This window comes from Phacochoerus africanus, chromosome 1 (assembly GCF_016906955.1).
Source record: "Phacochoerus africanus isolate WHEZ1 chromosome 1, ROS_Pafr_v1, whole genome shotgun sequence".
Classification (NCBI taxonomy): Eukaryota; Metazoa; Chordata; class Mammalia; order Artiodactyla; family Suidae; genus Phacochoerus; species Phacochoerus africanus.
In genome coordinates, this window is record NC_062544.1 from 113,541,278 (window position 1) to 113,563,053 (window position 21,776).

General features: G+C 36.3%; 1 protein-coding gene across 5 annotated transcripts in view; it reads left to right on the forward strand.

The window, feature by feature from the left end:
- Positions 1-21,776, forward strand: part of DOCK3 (dedicator of cytokinesis 3) — a 489,707-nt gene that overhangs the window by 78,198 nt on the left and 389,733 nt on the right. The window lies entirely within an intron of this gene.

Here is a 21,776-nt window from a genome sequence, read left to right on the forward strand (position 1 = left end):
TTCGGACTATACTACAAAGCTACAGTCATCAAAACCGCATGGTACTGGCGCAAAGACAGAAATATAGATCAGTGGAACAGGATCGAAAGCCCAGAATTAAACCCACGCACCTACAGCCAACTAATCTATGACAAAGGAGGCAAGAACATACAATGGAGAAAGGACAGCTTGTTCAATAAGTGGGGCTGGGAAAACTGGACAGCCACATGGAAAAGAATGAAATTAGAACACTCCCTCACACCACACACAAAAATAAACTCCAAATGGATTAAAGACCTAGATATAAGACCAGGCACTATGAAACTCTTAGAGGGAAGCACAGGCCAAACACTCTCGGACATAAACCACAGCAGCATCTTCTCAGATCCACCTCCTAGAGTATTGACAATAAAAACAAAAATAAACAAATGGGACCTAATCAAACTTCAGAGTTTCTGCACAGCAAAGGAAACCCTAAACAACACGAAAAGACAACCCACAGAATGGGAGAAAATCTTTGCAAGTGAAGCAACTGACAAGGGATTAATCTCAAAATTTACAAACACCTTCTGAAGCTCCATGCCCAAAAAAGCAAACAACCCCATCAAAAAATGGGCAGAAGATCTAAACAGACAGTTCCCCAAAGGAAGACATACAGATGGCCGAAAAACACATGAAAAGATGTTCCACATCACTCATCATTAGAGAAGTGCAAATCAAAACCACGACGAGGTACCACCTTACACCAGCCAGAATGGCCACCATCAAAAAGTCTACAAACAGTAAAAGCTGGAGAGGGGGGTGGAGAAAAAGGAACCCTAGTACACTGTTGGTGGCATGGTAAATTGTGGAAAACAGTATGCTGATTCCTCAGAAAACTAAAAAGAGAACTCCCATTTGATCCAGCAATCCCACTCCTAGACATCTACCCAGAGAAAACCATGACTCGCAAAGACACATGTACTTCAGTGTTCATTGCAGCACTATTTACAATAGCCAAGACATGGAAACAACCTAAATGTCCATCGACAGAGGACTAGATCAAGAAGAGGTGGTACATATACACAATGGAATATTACTCAGCTGCCGGGGCCAGCTCAGCAGGATGGGGCTGAAGAACGGGTGCTGTGGAACTTAAGGAAAAATAGTTAACACAAAACAAGACACAGAGACATTTATCTTAAGTCGAGGTGGGAGCCAGGGAACTCAAGGTTTCAGGGAGCAAGAGCGCCCTCAGAATCCACACTGCTTTTATTGTGCTCTTTAGATGAGATCAAGTGAGGAGTGGCTATGGGTGGATGATACAGGGTTTTTTTGCTATTATATAAGTTCTTTTACTATTTAGAAAGCCACTTAGGTGGTAAAGGGTTAAGCTCTTACTCTGACCTCTAGGCACATAACAGTTCTTAAGCTTAAGTCACTTATGCCTTTAGGTGTTTGTTCTTAAGCTTAAGTCATTTACCAGCACTGTGACTGTTTTTCAAAGCAGGAAGATGGGATAAAGTAAGTCAAGAAGATGGGATAAAGTAAAGAAGGACAAGATGGAGTTTTCAAGGAAACATGTCTTGCAACACTCAGCCATTAAAAGGAATGAAATGCCGGCATTTTTAGCAACACGGATGGACCTAGAAATTATCATGCTAAGTGAAGTCAGTCAGACAATGAGATACCAACATCGAATGCTTTCACTGACATGTGGAATCTGAATAAAGGACAGACTGAACTTCTTTTCAGAACAGATGCTGACTCAGAGACATTGAAAAACTTATGGCCTCTGGAGGAGACAGTTTTGGGGTGGGGGGAAGTGTTTGGGTTGTGGGATGGAAATCCTGTGAAGTTGGATTGTGATGATCATTATACAACTACAGATGTGATAAATTCATTTGAGCAATACAAAAATTAAAATATAAAGTATATAGGCCTACTTCAAGATACAAGGAAAATCTCAAACAAAATATATGTTTAAAGTAACTAGAAGATGAAAAAAACATATCCCCAAGTTAATAGAATAAAGAAAATAATAGGTGAGAATGGAGGTAACTGAAACAGAGACTAAACACAAATAGAAAAGATCAGTGAAACTAGAAGTTAGTCCTTTGAAAATGTATGTATAATTGATAAACTCCATCTAAATTCATCAAGAAAATATAGTAGGCCTAAGAAATTTAGGTATAAAAGTGAAGTTATAGCTGATTCCGCAGAAATTCAAAAGATAGTAAGTGATTAGTATGAACAAGTTACACACTAATAAAATAGACAAGATAGAAGAAATTGATAAATTCCAAGAAATGTAGAAATTCCTAAGACTGAATCAGAAAGAAATAGAAAATATGAACATACCAATTACCAGTAATGAAATTAAATCAGTAATTAAAAAAAACTTCCAGTTGAACAAAAGTGCAGGACCAAACGGCCTCACAGGTGAATTCTACCAAACATTTAGCGAATAGTTAACAGTTTTCAAACTATTCAAAAAAAAAAAAAATCAGTGAGGAAGGAACTCTTCTGATCTTGTTCTATGGTCAGCATCATCCTGATGAGAAAACTAAAGACATCACACACACACACGCACACACACACACAGTTATAGACCAGTATCACTGATGAGTATAAATGAAGAAATCTTCAACAAAATGTTATCAAATCAAATTGACAGTACATTAAAATACAATACCATGATTAAGTGGGATTTAGTTCAGGGATGCAAGTGTGGTTTAATATCTGTAAATCAATCAACAAGATATTCAACATTATCAAATTGAGGAATAAAAATAATTTCATTTCAGTAGATAAAGAAAATGGATTTGACAAATTCGACATCCGTTTATGATTTTAAAAACTGTCAACAAGGTGGATGCAGAGGAAACCTACCTTAACGTAATAAAGGTCATGTATGACGAATCCATAGCCAACATCTCACTCAAGGGTGAAAAGCTGAAAGCATTTCCTCTAAGAACAGGAATAGGATGAAGCGTCCAATCTCACCACTGTTCCTCAACATGGTGTTGGAAGTCCTAGCTACAGCAGGCACAGTGTGTGTGTGTGTATGTGTGTGTGTGTGTGTGTGTTAGTGACTGGAAGAGACATGAGTGGCTATTGGGATGCTGCTAATATTTACTGAGTGGTGGGAATATAGGTACATACTCTGTAAAAATTCTTTAGATGTAGGTTAGTGCTTTGCATACTTACGAATGTTACATCTCAGAAAAGAATTACTTAAAAACAGAAGATCCGTGCAAACTATTACATTTAACATGGATAAGCAATAATGTCCTACTGTATAGCATGGGGAACTATATCCAATCTCTTGGGATAGACGGTGGTAGAACATAATGTAAGAAAAGGAATGCGTGTGTGTATGTGTATGTCTGTGTATTATTGGGTCACTTTGGTGTACAGCTGAAATTGGCACAATTTGTAAAAAACCCAAGAAGATCATTGTAAATATAGACAAAAATGGGAGTTCCTGTCATGACTCAGCAGAAATGAATCTAAGAACCATGAGGTTGCATGTTTGATCCCTGGCCTCGCTCAGTGGATTAAGCATTGCCGTGAGCTGTGGTGTAGGTTGCACACATGGCTTGGATCTGGTGATGGCTGTGGCTGTGGCGTAGGCTGGCAGCTTTAGCTCTGATTAGACCCCCTAGCCTGGGAACCTCCATATGCTGCGGGTGTGGCCCTAAAAAGCAAAAATAAATAAATAAATAAATAAATAAATGTGTGTGTGTGTGTGTAAATATAAAGATGCAGCCGCATGGGTAAATCTGAAAATAATAATTCTGAACAAAGAGCCAGATATAAAAGATTACATTATGGATGATTATGTTTATATGAAATTCAAGAACAAATAAGGCTCCAAATCTGAGGTGATGCAAATCAGAATAGTGATTGCCTCTGGGAGAAGATTTTCTGGAAAGAGGCATGAGGGAACTTTTAGGGTAATCAAAAAGTTCTGGTCTTAATGAAATATGTTACATGAGTGTTACATTTGTTAGAACTCAGAACTATATAATCATGGTTTGTATTTCACTGTATATAATTATGCATCAGTGAAGTATATTAATATTTAAAAAGGATGAAAGTCAAATCACAGAGTAGAAAAAAATTTTGCGGTGATAATTCGGCTGATGAGGATAAGCAACCAGAATATAAAAGAACTCTTATAAATCTGTAAGAATAAATAACAGATGAATAGAAAAGTGAAAAAAATATGGTCATTGGTTTTACATAAGTGCTGAGTCTTGCTAGAGTCAAGGAATAGCAAGTTAAAACCAGTGAACAGTTTCACACATTAGTTTGAGAAGACCAAATGTGTAGATATATTTAGTGAGACCTTATGTACTGCTGATATCTTGTCACTTTAGATTTTCACATATCCTCTGACCTTAACTCCCAAGTTTATACCTTAAGTATTTTTTAAAACTATTCTCATTAAATCATTATGAGGTTACCAATTCTATTTAGTGGCTCACTGTCAGCATTAATAAAAATAAATAAGTTAATTATTAATCTAATAGAATAAAAATATCAAAAGTATATTGTATCATTCACAATCCATTCAGGTGACTGAAATCACACTAATAATTTGCTTAGGGAATATTTAATATACATACATAATTGTTAACTAGTAAAAAGTGGTTAACTACTAGAAAGGGTATGAGAAGATTTGAAGGGATATAAAACTAGCAAATGTACAAATGATTTGTTACTTTTAGGGCTGAGGAAAAGCTGATAAGCAAGGAAACTTAAGAATTTAAAAGAATACTTCCCCATAGAAGTACCATATAATACAGGAATCCCATTCCTGGGCGTCTATCTGGAGAAAACCATAATTTGGTAAGATATATGCACCACATGTATTACAGTTCATTACAGCACTGTTCACAATAACCAAGACATGGAAGCAACCTAAACATCCATCAACAGAGGAATGGATAAAGAAGATGTGGTATATATACACAGTGGAATATTACTCAGCCACAAAAAGGAATGAAATAATGCCATTTGCAGCAACATGTCTGGACCTAGAGACTGTCATACTAAGTGAAATTAGACAGTGAAAGACAAACATCATGTGATATCACTTATATGTGGAATCTTAAAAAAAGGATACAAATGAACTTATGTGCAGAACAGAAACATTCTCACAGACTTGGAAAACAAACTTATGGTTATCAAAGCGGAAAGGAGAGGGTGGGAAAGGATGGATTGGGGGTTTGGGATTGGTATATGTACACCAAAGTATATAGAGTGACTGGCCAATAGGGATCTGCTGTATAGCACAGAGAACTCTACCCAATATTCTGTAATAATCTATGTGGGAAAAGGTTCTGAAAGAGAATGGATGTATGTACATGTATAACTCAATCACTTTGTTGCATAGCAGAAATTAGCACAATATTCTAAGACAACTATACTTCAGTAAAACTTTAAAAAATGGAAATAATTATATCCTAAAAAAAAAGAATGCATCCTTGCCTCAAGGCTTAAATTCACATCCTTTTGGAAAAGACACAACTGCCATAGAAACATGTAGCCTGTCTGTGGTGAAGAAACTTGCCAGAGAATATGAGCCACAGCTAGTCTGTGTAGGTGGCTGAGGTAAGTATCACTGGGGCTCTAGCATGATATTCCACAGGATAGGGTTCTGACATAAGACAGCAACACACTAGAACCAAGAATGGAAGCTCCTTCTTCCTGCTATGGACTTGCACTGTCTCATTATTAGCCCTCTATTAACAAAGCCTAACATGAAGAAATTTGGCAAAGGATAAATGCTTATATAGTTTATATTAGTCTAGGTTTTCCAGAGAAACAATATATATATTAACTTATTATATGTAAAATTATATATGGATTTATTATAAAAAATTGGTTCATGTGGTTATAGAGGCTGAGAAATCCCAGCATCTGCAGTTAGCAAGCTGGAGACCTAGGAGAGCCAATGGTATGTCTTCAGTTAGAATTTGAAGGTCTGAGAACCAGAGGAGTTGAGGATGTGAGTTTTAGTCTGATCTGAGTCCAAGTCTGAAGGCAGGAGAAAACTAGTGTCTCAGCTTGAAGACAGTTGGGTGGAGGGAGTGAAATTGCTCTTACTCTGCCTCTGTTCTTTTCATATCTTCAATGGATTGAATGAGGCTCACCTGGGGGAGACAGTCTGCTTTACTCAGTCTACCTGCTCAGATGTTAACTGATTCAGAAACACTCTTACAGACATACCCAGAATAATGTTTAACCAGTTACCTGGTCACTCTGTGGGCTCAGTCATGTTGACACATAGTATTAACCCTCATAGGGCCCAACTTCATCATTTATTTTTTTTTTTTAATTTTATGGCCACATCTACAGTATGTGGAAGTTCTTGGGCCAGGGATTGAAGCTGAGTGGCAGCTGCAACCCATGCTACAGCTGCTGCAATGTGGGGTCCTTTAACTCACTGTGCTGTGACAGGGATTGAACCTGTGCCTCTGCAGTGACCTAACTGCTGAAGTCAGATTTTTTGTCTTTTGTCTTTTTATGGCTGTGCCTGTGGCATATGGAGGTTCCCAGGCTAGGGGCTGAATCAGAGCTGCAACCGAGGTCTATGCCACAGCAATACTGGACCATTTACCCACTGAGCAAGGCCAGGGATCAAATCAGCATCCTCACAGAGAAAAAGTTTGGTCCTTAACCCACCGAGCCACAAAGAACTCCTTTTTTGTTAACTTTAGGAAAGGATTTTGTTTATTTTTATGGCTGCAGTAGTGGCATATGGAAGTTCCCAGGCCAGGGATTGAATCTGATCCACAGCTGTGACCTGTGCTGCAGCTGTAACAACACCAGATCCTTTAACCCACTTTGCAGGGTTGGGGATCAAATCCGCACCTCTAGAGCCACACAAGCAGCTGCAGTTGGATTCTTAATCCACTGTTCCACTTCTAGGTGGGAACTTTTAGGAAATGATTTTATGTATGAAAAGTGTAGCAAAATTTCAAATCATAGTACTTAATGTACATTTGTATAATATAGTTCTAAGCACCTAACAGTATTACTTTTAAGTGCCTTTGGCTGATTTTCCATTATTCTTACAAGTTAATGTTTAAAAGTAAAGAGATTTATAATAACATTTGCTCTCTACCTGCCATATTCTAGGTAATAGTAGTAGATATTATAATGTATTATTTCAGTTAATCGTCAAAATATGAAACATTATTACCTTTATGTTTATTTTAGAGAAACTGAAGATCAAGAGGTTGAAGGGAACATAGAGAGTATGTGGCGGAAAGATGCTTCTGCCTGTCTACCCTGAGTATTAAGCTGTTTAGCATTCATTGAGACTCTAGCTTTGGAAAAACCACATTTCTTGAGCTGTGTTTCTAATCTGTTGGGTTTTGTGGGGCTTGCTATTTCTTCTGGTAGATTAATAAATGAATAATTGAACACCTAACAGATGTATTTTACATTTTTGGGTATTTGAACAATCAAGGTAGTTTTAACTCATGGTTTTCTGGTTACCAGGAAAATTTTCATTCATGGAATATTATGTGAGAATTTGTTTATAGCAACAGACTGTGGGTCATAGAAAATAAGCCTCAGGGCTTGAAGTTTAATATAGATAGATGTTTGCCTCCCCTCAGTCTTGAAGGTGGCCTGTTTCTGGCAGATGAAGGACATAATTTTTTTTGTTTTTGATATATATGACTGGGTCACCTATGTTGTATAGCAGAAATTATCACAACCTTGTAAATTAACTATACTTCAATAAAACTTTAAAAAATTATTTTTGTAGTTTTGTGTATGTATTTGGAACCAAATTTGTCAGGCATTCAGAATGATGTTGATAATCTAAGTCTCACATGGCCTTTGATAAATGGCCCCAGGCATCTCAAACTGCTATCTCTCCTCTTTGTATTGTCCCATCCTGCCTCCTCACTAGTTTCATCAGGATACATCATTGGTTTTGTGGAGAGGATAATAAAGTAGAACATAGGAAATCAGAGTTCTATCTCTAGGCCTATTGTATATTGTTTATGACAGTGAGTATGACCTTATAATTCCTTATGTTCCCCTTTTATAAGATATGCAAGATACCTATTTTTTCATGGAAATTTTAGGTGGATAAATAAAATTCCTCTTTAAGCTTCTAGCAGGAAAATCACAGTTTATATTAAAATGAATGTTCTTTGGCTAGTGTTCCTCATAATTTTTCCATCACAGTTGATTCGAGTGCTACTACTAGGACTCAGAAAGAATACATGTCTTTGTATCATATCTTTATCCTCCTTTTGATCTTGTTTAGTATTAAATGTGACCATATATTAACTAACTGTTTAAAAACAAATGTTATGTACATCTAGATGAATATAATCATTAGAGTAATAGGAATCTTGGCAGATTATGTAATTAATCTAATAATATTGAACTTTTAAAAAATATTTGGAATGCCTCTTAGAGTAAGTTTACAAACTCTGAAAGTATGAAAATTTTTTACTATGTTGAAAAGAATGTGGGAGCTTTTGGGTTACCATGGAATACTGACTATCCACATTTGGTTTTACTTTTTTCTGAAACACTGCAGAAATGAGAATACAGGGATTTAAAAATATGATTTCCAGAAAAATGTGATATGCTTACAAGGACAAAGAAAGTTATCAAGCAATTCAGAAAGTGAAAACTGTGACTTGACAGACCCAAGATACCTGAATTCCAAGCATGTGGTAGGAATATCTGGGAACCTACCTTACACACAGGAACTTAAAAAAGGCATAGGAATTTATAGCACTGGATACCATTGGAAATGATGAAATTATAAGTCTTCTTCCTTATTCCAACTCATTTGGTGGCTGCTGCTCCTTCATCTGGTAGAAGTTTTGAGATTTATTAAAAGATAAAGGATAAATAGAGCACCCAAGGATTGGGAGAGACTTCAGATTTTTGTAGGAAATAGGTTCTGTTTTGAAAACTGGGGATTAAGTCACAGCATACCTACTGAATATTTTATGGAAACTTCTAGCTTTCATGTTCCATTTGGCCTTTAAAATCATGGCATTCAGACATTTACCTTCCAAACAGGAGATTAGGAGACTTTCACAATCTGAACAGGGCCAGATGAGAAAGCTAAAGATGCTAACAGTGCCAATTATTGACTTATTATTGCCTCTAAGTTCCAAACCTGACCCTCTTAGCCCTTCCTATGGTGCTGGAGCTAGAGACTCTAGAAACCACATTTCTTCTTTGCCAGCTGAATCTGTGTTAGGCTCTGCCAATAACAGGGCACTGTAGGGAGACCACTAGGCTGGAGGTTGAAGTATAGAGTTGATTCTTCCTGTTTTTATTTTATCCCAGTGGCAAACTGCCCTGAAACCGGTTGGTCCTTGCAGTATTCCTTATGGCAGCCGTTGGTCTTGGTTCTGGTGAATGGCTTTCAGCAGTTGTCACTGCAGCAATGGTTAGTTAGCATGTTTTGCAGTAGCCCACTGTTTCCTGAGAGATCTGTTTCTTAGCCTTTTGTGACTCCTTTTTTCAGTTACTAAGCTTTTTGTCTTAATTTACTTTTTTCCCTTAGCCTTAAGAGTGGCAGTAGCTTTTTGTAGTTGCTATACTTCAGATATATCCTAGTGTTCTCTTTTGAAGTATAGTTGATTTACAGTGTTGTGTTGGTTTCTGGTGTATAGCAGAGTGATTCAGTTATACGTACGTGTATGTGTGTTCTTTTTCATATTCTTTTCCATTATAGGTTATTACAAGATATTGAATATAGTTCTCTGTGCTGTGCAGTAGGACCTTGTTTATCTATTTTATATATAATAATTTGTATCTGCTAATCCTAAACTCTTAATTTATCCCTCCCACTTCCCCCTTTGGTACATAAATTCGTTTTCTATGTCTGTGAATGTTTGTCTTGTGATTAAGTTCATTTGCATCATATTTTAGATTCCACATATGAATGATATTTGCCTTTCCCTGTCTGATTTAGTATAATAATCTCTAGGTCCATCCATGTTGCTGCAAATGGCTCTATTTCATTCTTTTTTCTTTTTTTTGGCTGCATCCATAGCATGTGGAAGTCCTTGGGCTAGGGATAAAACTTGTGCTACAGTTATGACTTGTGCCACAGCTGCAGCAATGCTGAATCCTGTGCCATGAGGGAACTTCCTATTTCATTTGTTTTTATGGCTGAGTAGTATTCCATCGTATATACATGTACACACCACATCTGCTTTATCCATTCGTCTGTCAGTGGACATTTAGGTTGCTTCCATGTCTTGGTTATTTGTTTAATGACTCTTTATTTAAATTTTTTCCTATTTAAAAGACTTCTGTGGTTTCTGTCTGTTGACTGGACTTCAGTGGCTACCCTGATATCAGGATTTCCACGGCATATGGTGTCCAGATTTCCATACATTGAATCAGAGGATCAGTAAGCTTCACACATGCATTTAGAGTTTCCAGTTAACTTTTAATTCAGTTTCTTTTAAAATATGAGCAGACAACCAAGGATACGAGGTAATTGAGGATGTCTCTAATATGAAAGATGATCCCCCATCCCCCCAAACAAAAGAAAAAGGAAAATCACCTTGAGGAAAGAGACTACAGGGTGGAAAAAGTTTATCATTACTATCACTCTGAGAGATAAAGGAAGACAGAGCATCCATGAAATAAGAACAGAATACTATGAAAAAGGAATATTCAGACAATAGAAAAGAGCTCTAAGAATTTGAAAAACATGATAGAGCATCATGAAACTGAAAAATCTTAGTAGAAGGATTGGAAGATAAAGTTGAGGAAATTTCTTGGAAAGTAGAGAAAAATACAAATCATAGGGAATTAGAGAAGATAAGAAAAACTGCAGGCCAGCTTTAAGAGGTGTAACATCTGATGGAAATTGAGAAACATAGAAGAAAGAAACTAAAGGATAGAAATAAACTATGAAATAATTCAGGAGGGTGTTCCAAATTGGAAAGATGTGGGTTACCAGATTGAAATGACTCAGCAAGTACCTAACACAAATGAAAACAGACCCATATCACTGTGAAATTTCAAAATATTTCACAAGATTCAACAATCATTCAAAGATAGGAAAGACCATAGTGTATGTAGTAAGATTAAATTTTAACTATAGAAGCTTGGAGATAGTAGAAAAGTATCTTCAAAATGGTGACAGAAAGTGATTTCTAATCTAGAGTTTTGTAACTCAGCCAAATTATGAATTGAGTATGAAGATATACTACATATATTTTATGACATGCACAGGTCTCAGTTTTCCTTTCATGTAACTTTTCTCAAGAAGCTACCAGGGAATGTGTTCTTCTAAAAGAACTAAATTAAGCAATAAGAAGACATGGAATTCAAGAAACAGGAGCATCCAGCACTTGATCAACTCTTGAAGGTAATTCCCAGGATGAGTGTAAAGGGTAATAATAGGGATGACAAGTGAGTACCAGATGTAGAAAGTAAGCAGGACAAATTACACCTGTGAGACTTGAGGGAGGTAGAAAACCAGACATACTGAAGGCTGTCATCATTATGCTCCTTGCTGCCATCATACAGCTTTTATTTTTATTTTTTTATTTGTCTTTATTTTAGGGCCACACCTGTGGCATATGGAGGTTCCCAGGCTAGGGGTTTAATAGGAGCCGTAGCTGCTAGCCTATACCACAGCCACAGCTACGCAGGATCCGAGTCGCGTCTGTGACCTACACCACAGCTCACAGCAATGCCAGATCCTTAACCCACTGAGCAAGGCCAGGGATCAAACCTGCAACCTCATGGTTCCTAGTTGGCTTCATTTCCGCTGCACCATGACGGGAACTCCCATCATACAGTTTTTAAATCTGAGGACAGGGTGACCAGTTGAGCTTGCCTCAGATTTTTTTACATGTACTTGATTTGTTTTGACCAAATTCCTCTTATTTTCCATACGCTCTTTCCTGTATCAGATGAAAATACTCCTTCTACCACTGTAAGCCTGTATGTAGAAGACAGACAGTAATCCAGATGGTCTATGTAAAAAAGAAATAGTAATTGTAGAAAAGTGGTTTTATACAGTAGGTCCACTAACCAGTCATTCCATTTACCTCAGTGTGTAGTGCTGTATTGCACAGGGAACTCTACCCAATATTCTGTGATAATCTTTATGGTAAAAGAATCTGAAACAGAATGAATATATATGTGTATAACTGAATCATTTTGTTGTACAGCAGAAATTACACCAGTATTGTAAATTACCTGTGCTTCAGTAAAATTTAAAAGTGTTGGATCTGGAGGGAAAATGGGTAAGTAGGAGGCACCCTTTGGACATGTGGTACTGAAGAGCTGAAAAGTAGGAGCAAGAGCTCTAGAGTTAGCTCTGATTAATTTGGAATTTTTCTCTACGTAAGTGTAATTTGAAGTCCATAGTATTTTCTGACACTTAGTAATGTAGAAGGTATAGATTATATGGCTTTAGTTGTTCTTTTTTGGAACTCTATGTCCTTTGGAAGCTATGTGGAGAGAGTCAGTGCCTGCCATTTCATTATTCCAGGGTCAAAGAAAGTTACCTATTCTTTTACGTTTAAATTTTATGCATTGTTATGTTTAAGTGTGTGTGTGTGTGAGGAGTATGTAAATAGCGTATAATGGGGGATTTATTTTTGTTTAGTCTGAAAATGTGGATTATTTAATCCATTTGCACTTGATTTAATTATTGATCTGTTAGGTTTAAGTCTTCATCTTGGTCTTTGTGCTTTATTTCTTATCTTTTCTTCTTAAGTTAACCTAGCATTTTATTTTATTTTATTTTTAATTTTTTATTACAGTTGATTTACAGTGTTCTGTCAGTTTCTTCTGTGCAGCAGAGTGACCCAGTTATACATATACATAATTCTTTTTTTCACATTATCTTCCATCATGTTCCATCACAAGTCACTAGATACAGATCCCTGTGCTGTACAGCAGGATCTTGTTGCTTATTCACTCCAAATGCAATAGTTTGCGTCTACTAACCCCAAACTCCCCGTGCATCCCACTCCCTCCCCCACCCCCTTGGTAACCACAAGTCTATTCTCCAGGTGCATGAGTTTTTTTTCTTTTCTGTAGATAGGTTCATTTGTGCCATATATTAGATTCCAGCTATAAGTGATATCGTATAGTATTTGCCTTTCTCTTTCTGACTTACTTCACTCAGTATGAGAGTGTCTGGTTTCATCCATGTGGCAGAAATGGCATTATTTTGTTCTTTTTTATGGCTGAGTAGTATTCCATTGTGTATACCACATCTTCTTACTCCATTCATCTGTTGATGGACACTTAAGTTGTTTCCATGTCTTGGCTATTGTGAATAGTGCTGCAATGAACACATGGGTACATGTGTCTTTTTCTGTGAAAGCTTTGTCTGGATATACGCCCAGGAGTGGGATTGCTGGGTCATATGGTAGTTCTATATTTAGTTTTCTGAGGAACCTCCATACTGTTTTCCATAGTGGTTGTACCAATTTACATTCCCACCAACAGTGAAGGATGGCGCCCTTTTCTCCACGCTCTTTCCAGCATTTATTTGTGGACTTGTTAATGATGGCCGTTCTGACTAGTGTAAGGTGGTATCTCATAGTAGTTTTGATTTGAATTCTCTAATAATTAGTGATGTTGAACATTTTTTTCATGTGCCTGTTGGCCATCCATATGTCTTCTTTGGATAAATGTTCAGTCTTCTGCCCATTTTTCGATTGGGTTGTTGGTTTTTTTGCTGATGAATTATATGAGTTTTTTGTATATTTTGGAGATTAGGCCCTTGTTGGTTGGATCATTTGAAACTCTTTTATCCTACTGTAGGTTGTCTTTTTTTTTATGATTTCCTTTGCTATGCAAAAGCTTTTAAGTTTGATTAGGTGCCATTGGTTTATTTTTGTTTTTATTTCTATTGCTTTGGGGGACTTACCTAAGCAAACATTTGTATGGTTGATCTCAGGGAATGTTTTGCCTGTGTTCTTTTTGGTGTCTTGTCTTAATTTTAAGTCTTTAAGCCATTTTGAGTTTCTTTTTGTGCATGGTGTGAGGGTATGTTCTAGTTTCATTGATTTACAATATATGCAGCTGTCCAGTTTTGCCAGCACCACTGGCGGAAGAGACTGCCTTTTTCTCATTTTGTATTCTTGCCTCCTTTGTTGAAGATTAAATTGACCATAGGTGTCTGGGTTTATTTCTGGGTTTTCTATTCTGTTCCATTGGCCCATATGTTTGCTTTTGTGTCAGTACCACACTCTTGATGACTGTAGCTTTGTAATTATTGTCTGAAGTCTGGGAAAGTTATGTCTCCTGACTGTGTTTGTTCCTTCAGGATTGCTTTGTCAGTTCTGGGTCTTTTATGGTTCCATATAAATTTTTGGATTGTTTGTTGTAGTTCTGTGAAGCATGTCCTGGGTAATTTGATAGGATCACGTTGAATCTGTAGATTACTTTGGGTAGTTTGGGCATTTTAATGATGTTAATTCTTCTGGTCCAGAAGGATGGAATATCTTTCTATTTTTTTGAATCCTCCCTAATTTCCTTTATTAATGTTTTATAGTTCTCAGCATCTAAGTCTTTCACCTCCTTAGGTTTATTCCTAGGTATTTAATTTTTTTGATGCTGTTTTTAAAAGGTATTTTTATATTCCTTTATAATATTGCATACAGAAATGCAACTGACTTTTGAATGTTAATCTTGTGTCCTGCTACTTTTCTGAATTCATTGATCAGTTCAAGTACTTTTTGTGTGGAGTTCTTGAGGTTTTCCATATATAGTATAATTTTGTATAGTATATATAGTGACAATTTTGCCTCTTCTCTTCCAATTTGAATAACTTTTATTTCTTTTGTTGGTATGATTGCTGTGGCTAGGACTTCCAAGACTATGAATCAAAGTGGTGAGAGTGGGCATTCTTGTCTTATTCCTGATTTGAGCAGGAAGGCTTTCAGCTTTTCTCCGTTGAGAATTGTACTGGCTATAAATTTGTCATAAATGGCTTTGACTATGTTAATGTATGTTCCATCTCTACCCACTGTGCTAAGAGTTTTCATCGTGAATGGATGTTGGCTATTGTCAAATGCTTTTTCTGCATCTATTGAGATGATCATGTGGTTTTTGACTTTTGTTATTGTGGTGTATGATGATTGATTCGCATGTGTTGAACCATTCTAGTGAACTTGGGATGAATCCCACTTGGTCATGGTGTATGATCTTTTTTATATGTTGTTGTATTCAGTTGGATAAAATTTTGTTGAGAATTTTGCATCTATAATGATTGTTATTTTTTCCATTATAGCTGGTTTACAGTGTTCTGTCAATTTTCTACTCTACGGCAAGGTGACCCAGTCACACATACATGTATACGTTCTTTTCCAGCATCTATATTCATCAAAGATATTGGCCTATAATTTTATTTTTGGGTAGTTATTTTATTTTTGGTTTTGGTGTAAGGATGATTGTGGCTTTATAGAATGTCTTTGGAAGTTTACCTTCTTCAGCCTTTTGGAAAAGCTTAAGAAGGATGGGTATAAATTCTTCTTTGCATGTTTGGTAGAATTCCCCTGTGAAGTCATCTGGTCCTGCACTTTTGGACCAGGGACCAAACCAGGGAGTGTTTTAAATTACATATTTAATTACGTTTCTAGTGAATGGTCTATTCAATTGATCTATTTGTTCTTGATTCAGTTTTGGCAGGCTATATGTCTCTAGAAAGTTGTCCATTTCTTCTAGGTTGTCAAATTTGTTCACATATAATTGTTCATTGTATTTTCTTATGGTTTTTTGTATTTCTGTAGTATCCGTTAAGAGTTCTCCTTTTTCATTTTTATTTGCATTCTTTCTGTCCTCTTCTCGGAGAGTCTGGCCAGAGGTTTGTCAAGTTTGTTTACCCTTTCAAAGAACTAGCTCTTGGTTTTACTATTTTTTTTTCTATTTTTTAAAAAATCTCTATTTTAGTGCTTTTTCCTCTGATCTTTATGATTTCCTTCCTTCTGCTAACTTAGATTTTGTTTGTTCTTTTTCTAATTCTTTTAGGTGGTAGCTTAAGTTGTTGATTTGAGATTTTTCTTCTTTTCTGAGGAAGGCCTGTATTGCTGTGAACTTTTCTCAAAGAACTGCTTTTGTAGCATCCCATAGATTTGAAAGGTTGTGTTTTCATTATCATTTTTCTCTAGGAATTTTTTGAATTTCCCTTTTGATTTCCTCATTGACCATTGTTTTCTAGTAGCATGTTGTTTAGTCTCCATGTAGTCAGTTTTTTCTCATTTCTTTTCCTGTGGTTGACTTCTAATTTCATGCCATTGTGGTCAGAGAAAATACTTGGAATAAGTTCTGTAGTCTTAAATTTGTTGAGGTTAGTTTTGTACCCTAGTATGTGGCCAGTCTTGAGAATTTTCTGATTTTTTTGGATGTAATATCCTAAAAAATGACAATTGAGTATAACTTTTCTATTGTGTCATTTAGGATCTCTTTTACTCTATTGATTTTCTGTCTAGAGGACCTGTCCATTGATGTAAATGGGTTTTAAAGTCTCTACTGTTATTGTATTCCATCAATTTCTCCATTTATGGGTGTTAGCATTTGTTGTATATACTTGGTTTCTCCTATATTAGGGGCATATATATCGACAATTGTAATATCTTCTTGAGTGGATCCTTTTTATCATTAAATAGTGTCCTTCTTTGTCTTTCCTTATAGCCTTTATTTTACACCTAGCATTTTAAAACTTTATTTTTCTCTATTAGCTTGTTGGTTTTGAAGTATTTCATTTGTCCTTTGGTAGTTACCTTGGTGTTTAAAATATGTATCCTTTACTTGTTAGAGTCTACCTTAGATTTTTACTTTTACTACTTCCAACAATGAATGAACTTTACTTGTGTTTACTTGTGTTTACTTGTGTTTACCCCTCTCTTACCTTTTGTACCACTGTTGTCATATATCTTGCTTCTGTCTCTATTCATTTGTTTTCCCACATTCTTTCCCTTTCCAGTGCTTTTTCTTTCTGCTTTTTTATGGTTCCACCTGGAATTTTTTTTCTTTTTTTCTTTTTGCCGTAAATACTCCTTTTAGTAATCTTTCTTTTCTCTTTCATTCATTCATTCATTCATTCATTCTTCCTTCCTTCCTTCCTACTTCCTACCTTCCTTCATTCATTTTGCTTTTTAGGGCTGGCACCTGTAGCATGTGGAAGTTCCAAGGCTAGGGTTGAATCAGAGCTGCAGCTGCTGGCCCATGCCACACTCACAGCAACATGGGATCCGAGCAGCATCCACAACCTACACTGCAACTCTTGGCAATGCCGTATTCCTAACCCAGTGAGCGAAGCCAGGGATCACACCTGAAACCCTATGGACGCTAGTTGGCCTCATCACGCTGAGCCACAACAGGAACTCCTCTAATATAGCTTTAGGTTTGCTGCACTTTGATTCAGCTTCTGTTTATGTGACTCCATCTTTTAATTTATCACTTTTTTTCCCCCCCTGGCTCTTCCAAGGCCTAGGGAGCTCCAGGGCTAGGGACCAGATCTGAGCCACAGCCGTGAACTAAGCTGAAGCTGCAGCATTGTCAGATCCCCAACCCACTGTGCGGGGCCGGGTATTGAACCTACAACCCAGCACTCCCAAGATGCCACTGATCCCATTGCACCACAGTGGGAGCGCCTTAATTTATCATCATTTTTGAAAGCCCTTTTCCTTGGATGTAGAATTCTAGGTTAATATTTTCTGTTGGCATTTTAAAGATTTACTTCATGAACATTTGATTTACACCATTTCTTTTTGAAGTCATTGTGAATATTGTTATTGTTCCTCTAAAGGTAATGTGGCCCTGCTCAGCTTTTTAGCTTCTCAGCTCTTGCTTTCTGCTGGGTTTCTTTGAACCTTACCCCGAATTACCACTTTAGGAATTGGGCAAGCCTGAGAGTGGAGAGTGTAATGGGAAGCACTCAGTTTCAACCTTTTTCTCCTTATCTCAGTGGGACTCTCATTTTTGCTGGGATATCCTCTGGGAAAAATTCGGGTGAATGAAGAACTCGTTTTGATGTGATTCTCTTTTCTCAAGGATTATAGTGCTTCAAACCTGTCTGCAGTAGTTGCTCACCATTGTGCTGACATAATTATTTTACATATTTTGTTCAGGTTTATATTTGTCTAAAGCAGTGTGATTTGTCAGGGCTAGAACTGGAAGATACTAAATTAATTATATATATATTTGAATTCTAAGAGTTTAAAAAATATCTTAATCAGTGGCAGTATTATTAAAATTTGTTTATGGGAGTTCCCGTTGTGGCTCAGTGGTAACAAACCTGACTAGTATCCATGCGGATGTAGGTTCAATCCCTGGTCTCGCTCAGTGGGTTAAGGATCTGCTGTTGCTGTTAGCTGTGATGTAGATCACAGACACAGCTTGGATCCTGCGTTGCTGTGGCTGTGGTGTAGGGCAGCAGATACAGCTCTGATTCAACCCCTAGCCTGGGAACTTCCATGTGCCATGGGTGTGGCCCTAAAAAGACCAAAAAATAAAATAAAATAAAATAAAATAAAAAAATGGACTTGTTTATGGTTCTCCAAATTGACTAATCATTTGGAAGTAAAGGTTTTCAATTTTTTAATGTACATTTATTTATTGCCAATTATTATCTTTCATATTTACTGCTCATAAATGAAGATTTTTAAATAGCATTAAATTATTTTTTATGCAGATAAATATACAGGGTTATTCTTTAATGATTTTCAGTGAAAATAATAGAAAGAGCATTTTGAATGTAGAGTTTTTGAATAATTATGTTCTCCCATTTGGGCTGAATTACCTATAAATTTCTTTATTTGTGTGTGTAAGTGGTTGATGCTTTCTTTCCTGCCAGTTAGTTACATATATCCTTTAGAAAAAGGATAAAGAATTGTATGTGTTGTGCATATTTTTACTGATAAACCAAAGAAAAATATTAGTATTTTAGGAGATTATAGATCTTTGTTTTGGTCCTTGATTTTACAGTTGATTACTTAAATGATTTGTAAAGAGGTTCTACATGCAAATCTCTCCTTCATAATGATGATTTTTAAAAAACTGTTGGTAGTCATGATATTGAATGAAAGAGAAATTGTGCTTGTTGTCTGCCTGTCTCTACTTTCTAAGCAGCTGTTAGCCCTGGTGTGGAAGCGGGGATAAATACATTTCCATTTGTTCCCTTTTGTCAGAGAGTGAAGAATATGTTATACCTTTGAAATAAAAAGTCTGAGACTTCTTACTGAAGTGTACTTTTTTGGACTTCATTTGGTGCTTTTGATCTTGCTTGATTGGTTTACACCCAGAATCTTTGTAAAGGACTGCTGATTGTTAACTGTCACATGGCCTGAATTATATAGAGGCTTCATTCTTTTGGGTTAACACTGCTAACTCTGTTCTGCAGCTTCTCTGTCAGTAGCAATTGTAGCGGTACTACTGTAGCTTTTTTTGATACTATAGCCTTACTTTCATTGGCAAGGATATTTCACAATCTAAATGATGATGCATATTTAACAGTATTTGTGGTTATAGATATGAAAATGCCTAGCACAGAGCATGGCACAGGGTGACTACTGTTTTTTTGTGTATATGTATAAATAATTGTAGTTTTCAGATTAATCTTTGTATATTTACATACAGGATCTAAAAAATTTTCCCAAACAACTTTTCCTCTTACTTTGTATTTCCTTTTTACTGTTTTTACTGTTTGCTTTTCTAACCTAATGATGTTAAATTTTAAAAAGTTTCTTTTTTAAAAAAAATCATGATTTTTGCCTTTCAAAAGTTAGTAAAAACATTTTAAAACTCTGCCTTATTAAATTATATACTATTCTCATGTTCAACAAACTTTTCTGTAAAGGGCCAGATACTAAATATTTCAGTCTTTGCTGTCCTTATATTGTCTTTTGCAACCACTCAATTCTGACATTGTTAACACAAAACATTGATAATATTTAAATGATTGCATAACTATGTTCCAGTAAAATTTTATTACAAAAACAGGCAGTGGGTCATAAATGGCCCATGAGTTGTAGTTTGCCAATCCCTTATGTAGTTGGTTAGCAAGTATTGTCAATTATTTGAGCAAGACATGAAAGTTAATTGGATTTCTAAAGATTACATGGAAATTAAACATGAAAATTTTAAATTTTAATAAAATTAAATTGTAAAAAATACAGCTTTTAAAAAATTGCCATATATGACAAACCCAGAGCTAACATCATCCTCAATGGTGAAAAGCTGAAAGAATTCCTACTGAGATCAGAAACACAACAAGGATGTCCGCCCTCGCCACTACTCTTCAACATAGTTTTGGAAGTCCTAGCCACAGCAATCAGCGAAGTAAAAGAAATAAAAGGAATCCAAATTGGAAAGGAAGAAGCAAAACTATCACTATTTGCAGATGACATGATACGATACCTAGAGACTCCTAAAGACTCTACCAGAGAACTGCTAGAGCTCATCCACGAATTTGGCAAAGTTGCAGGATACAAAATTAATACACAGAAATCGACTGCATTTCTATATACCAACAATGAAGAATCAGAAAAAGAAATTAGGGAAACAATCCCATTTACCATCCCATCCAAAAGAATAAAATACCTAGGAATAAACCTACCTAAAGAGACAAAAGACCTGTACTCTGAAAACTATAAGACACTGGTGAAAGAAACCAAAGATGACACAAGGAGATGGAAAGACGTACCATGCTCTCGCATTGGAAGAGTTGTTAATATTATCAAAATGACTATACTACTACCTAAGGCAGTGTACAGATTCAGTGCCATCCCTATCAAAGTACCAAGGACATTTTTCACAGAACTCACACAAACTATCTTAAAGTTTGCTTGGAAGCACAAAAGACCCAGAATAGCCAAAGACATCCTGAAAAAGAAAAATGGAGCTGGAGGAATCAGCAAGTTTATGTATACTCCAATCATATAAGATATAAACAATGCAGAGTTAAGTTGACAGATGTAAACCCTTATATGTATTTCATTTTATTCATTTTGTTGAATACTCAGTGAGTACTTACTTAGTGACAGTAAGCACACATACACACTAATGTGCTACTTTCATAATTCTGTGACAGTTATCTAGTGTTCTCGGTTCTGTTTTACGCACATTATTTTAAACGTTATGTAATGTTTCTCTGCGTTTTATTATCTTTGGAAGTATAGTAAATCAATAGCTATCTTTCTAAAATCTATAATTTGCTTCTTACTCGTTGGTCTAACATTATATTTATTTAAAAATTTATTTTCTGAGTTTCAAATGATGCAACTGACAAGGGCTTAATCTCTAGAATATATAAGCAACTTATACAACCCAACAGCAAAAAAGCCAATCAATCAATGGAAAAATGGGCAAAAGACCTGAATAGACATTTCTCCAAAGAAGATACACAGATGGCCAGAAAACACATGAAAAAATGCTCAACATCGCTGGTTATAAGAGAAATGCAAATCAAAACTACCATGAGATATCACCTCACACCAGTCAGAATGGCCCTCATTAATAAATCCACAAATAACAAGTGCTGGAGGGGCTGTGGAGAAAAGGGAACCCTCCTGCACTGTTGGTGGGAATGTAAACTGGTACAGCCACTATGGAGAACAGTTTGGAGATACCTTAGAAATCTATACATAGAACTTCCATATGACCCCGCAATCCCACTCTTGGGCATCTATCGGGACAAAACTCTACTTAAAAGAGACACGTGCACCCGCATGTTCATTGCAGCACTATTCACAATAGCCAGGACATGGAAACAACCTAAATGTCCATCAACAGATGATTGGATTCGGAAGATGTGGTATGTATACACAATG